The 4,465-nt window shown below is 45.8% G+C and overlaps 1 non-coding gene across 1 annotated transcript; it reads right to left on the bottom strand.

Annotated features, from left to right (window-relative positions):
* Positions 1 to 332: 332 nt before the first annotated feature.
* On the bottom strand, positions 333 to 403 carry TRNAG-CCC (transfer RNA glycine (anticodon CCC)). Its single transcript has one exon. It is a non-coding gene; the product is annotated as a tRNA-Gly (tRNA).
* Positions 404 to 4,465: the final 4,062 nt, after the last annotated feature.

Here is a 4,465-nt window from a genome sequence, read left to right as displayed (position 1 = left end):
TTATATGCATCTGTCCGTAAGGCAGCAGCATTTCTTAAACACCTGTAGCCGTGACATAACTGGTGCTAAAATTTATACTGTCATCCGAAAGTAAGAATAAAAATGGATTTTCGTGGGATAATGTACTGAATTACATCAGCCTGCGCATGACAAATTTCGGGTAAACAGGCTTGGTCCATACTGCCATTACAGTGCGACCCCGTTTTAGAAAATCGAGAATGGGCCAATTTTTTTTTTTTTTTTGCCTTTTAAGTAGTGACAAAATAGCGGCAACAGTACATGCAACCCTTGAGATAAAAAAAAAAATGTTGGGCTGCAGAAAAAAAAACTAGTGCGCCGCCCGGGAATCGAACCCGGGTCGCAAGAATGGGAATCTTGCATGATACCACTACACCAGCGGCGCAGACGTTTCTAGGCGCTCTAACGCGGCTACTTATAGTAATAGAGGGGTGTAAAAGCCTGTTTATTGTTCATATTTTTTTTTTGTCTTTATTGCCCTGTTTATTGTTCACGTGGTCCTGGTTGTCATTTCAACGCTAAATGACTATTTTACTACAATGTTCGCATTAAACATGCACAATAAACCGATTTAAAGATGACAGACCTGATTCATTGATTGATTGATTGATTTATTTGATTGATTGATTGATTGATTGATTGATTGATTGATTGATTGATTGATTGATTGATTGATTGATTGATTGATTGATTGATTGATTGATTGATTGATTGATTGATTGATTGATTGATTGATTGATTGATTGATTGATTGATTGATTGGGAGCCTGCCATCGGTCGGCTGTATCCGTTACATAAAGCCATAAAACACGACAAATTTCAGATTGCTTCCGTGTTTAGTAGAGAGCTACTAGGTTTAGTGAGAACACGTCGTTTGACGCCAGAAAGCGCGGGAGGTTCAAACCACTGATCTCCACTTCAAACAGGTTAGCGATTTTGGTCCGGGCCACAAAAAATTGGCATTCCGTTAATACATTGTTTTATTATTTATGCAGTAATTATAATTCTTGCGGTCGTTAAAGAAATGAAAATAATTACTTTTGCGAGAGTTACTACTGCGCGTTCTACCTGAGATGGCGCTGCACGTGGCAAACCAAAACAAATGTCAATCGCATTCTTATTTTGTAACGTTTGTATCGATTATTTTATGCGATTTTAGTGCGGCAGAAAGGCAACCAGATATGTGATACAAAAACATTTTCATTTGTTCATTTTTATTTTTTGGCATTTCTCTTCTCGGCCGCAATGGTCTGCAGTGAACGAACCCAACCAGGCTTGGCACCACTGTTTACAGAAAACGCTTATTATAAAAGTCACCCGTACACTCGCCCGTATAGTAGGGTCCCACTATTTCCTTGAGGCTCCCAACACTTGATGCCCCCTGTTCTAAAACTTTCTAATTTTAGTAGTGCGCCTGCAATAGTTTAGCGTGCGCAAGAAGCCTGCGAGGACAGCAGTGCGCATGAGCAGAACGCAAACGCGAACCTTACGCTTTACGTACGCATACGCAAGCCGGCGCGTCTTGCGTTTCGCCTTTTGTCGCGCATACGTTACGTGACGTTGACAACATGGCGGCGCCCTGCCGGCCTCTTCGGACCAAATACAGCGTCGCCGTTGCATTCTTCAACGAATAGCTCGCTCAAAACTGTTGCGTTCTCTCTGATTTTGCGCACCTTCATCCTATGTAAGGATATAAGTGAGAAATATTCTTTGTTTTAGAGCGAGGCCTCTACTCCTCGGGGTAAAACTTCCGATTTCGATGTGGATGAGACAATGACCTTCAATGCCTCACAAGGTCAAAGCGAACTTAACTGCATGGTGGTATGGCCCAAGCTATGGCAGTATGACCACGTGATCATATGACTATGACTTTAACGTGCACTGACATCGCACAGTACACGGGCCTCTAGAATTTCTCCTCCAAAGAAATTCGGCGGCCGAATTTCTTTGGAGGAGAAATTCTAGAGGCCCGTGTACTGTGCGATGTCAGTGCACGTTAAAGAACCCCAGGTGGTCGAAATTTCCGGAGTCCTCCACTACGGCGTCTCTCATAGCCTCAGTCGCTTTGGGACGTTAAACCCCATAAACCAACCAACCATTCGGTACTACTTAACCTTGTCATTTTACATTGACCCTGATGTTTGATTTTTGAGACAGTAGAAACTACGCTTAACAGAGCTTTCACTCATATATGACTAGGTTCCAGCCACGTTGAACCTTTGTCATTTTTTTCTCAAATAAACTGGCGCTTTCCTTGATGCTGAACCTAACTGTGTACGATGTTAACTGTGCTCATAGAAAGGACGCCGGGCAATGTAGTTTTCCAGCTTTGGGCCGGCATTTGCATTTTCATTCAATTTAATTCGTTTACTTTTTAAAACAACAGATCCTTTGAATGCATTAGTTACTGTAATTATTAGTGCAGAAAACAGTCCTCAGCGCACAGTACAGCTTTGACTTTCTGTCACTAGATGGCGCCACAGTTTGTTGCCTTTCTCGGATGCGGCGCATGCTACGCTGAATTGCATAAAGATGTCTAGCGCTCCCCTTGACGGGTTCAGACCGTGCGAGCAGGTGGCGATTCACCATGGGACATGCCCTACTCGCGCTCCATTCTCCTGAACCAATCCGGCAATCAGTGTAACACCTCCTACCCCTCTACACTCTCTCCCTCCCACCACTCATCACCTGCCACCGTCTCTTCGTCTTGTCTCTACCAGTTTCCTTCTCCCTTCTCTCTCCTGAGAGGGAAATCTCCCGGGCAGAGATTTTTCCGTCATGGGGGTTCTAATGCTAACACATCGAAAATTTCGCTTAAAAATTTCAGTCCAAGCCAAGATCGACTGATGAAAGCCATGCTGTTGTAGCTCACCTTCCTGACGTAAGGCTGGCACCAGACGATCGGTCAGCTGTTGCAGATGAGAGGAAAATTTAATAAGAAATCCAGTCCAAGCCACGGCCTCAACACGATGTGGCGAACCCTTGGAATGGTTCGTGTTGGTAGGAATTCACCTTATAGAAGCCTTCGGGGAGTGCAATTCAAGGATGAATGGTGTATGCCAAGAAATGTGTTATGTATGCGCACATCGGCAGCGCCGCTTCTATTCTGCTCGCGCCATCTCTTCGTAGACTCCTCCCCTAAGAAGGCTTCGCAGCTAGCGCCACCTAAGCGACAGCAACCAAACCCCAGTCCTAAATAAACCTCAGTTCCTTTCCTGTTCACATCTCGGCTTGTTCGTGTCGCCAGTCTCTCCGACAAAGACCAAACATAACAGAATGGAAAGGGGCAGAAGGGAGGAAAGAAAACGAGAATGCGGATTTCGTTATCCCCATGTCACACTGAACTTCGAGAAGCTACCATCAACGAGGTGTAAAAAAAAGGAAGAAAAGTTCAGAGTGAAAAAATTCTTTTAATGCTATACTCGGACATTTCCGTTCGAAAGGGACACCAGTCCAAGATTCAATGCAATGAGCTCAGTGCTCTAGCGGAGTACTAGTTAAGTGTCAGATCTCAAATAAGATTGGAGACACTACCTGCAGACTTTTTTTGTTTTTTTCGCGTTTCGATTTTCGGATTCGCATCGTAGTACGCGGAAAACAAAAAACAAGATACGCGCCCAGAAATTTTCGGCGTAGCTAAAGTCCCCCAGCCTGATTCTTAAAAAGGCGCATCCCATTCATCGGTTTTTCAAGTCGCTCCATCTGCCCAGCGGCGCACGGACAGAGTTCTAGCGGCAACAGTGTGTTTCAGTGTGCGTTCGTCCATCCGAGCCGAGTTCAAAACGGTGCGGAGAAGGGCTCCCTCTTCTCGGATGAAGGGAGTTATTCGCCGTATAAATTTAGGGGCTTAGAGAGTGGCCGCGGATTATAGGACGGCACGGCGGAAATGAAGAGGTGTTCCGACGGCTCCCGCGCCCAGCCGAATGTAGAAAGGACGAGAGAAGAAGGGGGGGCTTAGCGCCAAGGTGTGGCTGAATGCGCGTCTTGGACCAGCCGCATCGATATGCTCGGTGATCCGGGCAGATCAGTTTAAATGGCCCCTCGCGAAAGCGACGACTGCGGTGGCGTTGGTTGGGCGGTGGACGCAGCTTTGGCGCGCCTGCCTGCCTGCATGAATGAGTGAGATGTTTAAGTATACGGATTCACTGGCGCAGGCTGGTGGGGATCCCTTTCTTTCTTGAGCGGCCGCGCGGCACCATGGGATGGAGTTTTGCGGCGAAGTTGATGGCTCGGAAGGTTTTCGGAACCTCGATTCAGTGCGAACTTTTCGAAGACAGATACTTGTGTAGTGAGTATAAGACACGTAAGGAAAGCTCGGTTCACTCGGGTCCAAGTATGTATAAGGAAGCGTCAATGTCGGGTAAACAAGCATGTTAGGAAAGCCCACGTAAGCAAATTTCAAACTTATGAAGTGTGCCTAAGTGTTTTGTGGTTAAACATAAGTAGG

The sequence above is a fragment of the Amblyomma mixtum genome, chromosome 2 (assembly GCF_055824585.1).
Source record: "Amblyomma mixtum isolate Tamu chromosome 2, ASM5582458v1, whole genome shotgun sequence".
Lineage (NCBI taxonomy): Eukaryota > Metazoa > Arthropoda > Arachnida > Ixodida > Ixodidae > Amblyomma > Amblyomma mixtum.
This window is presented reverse-complemented; position numbering and strand designations above follow the sequence as displayed.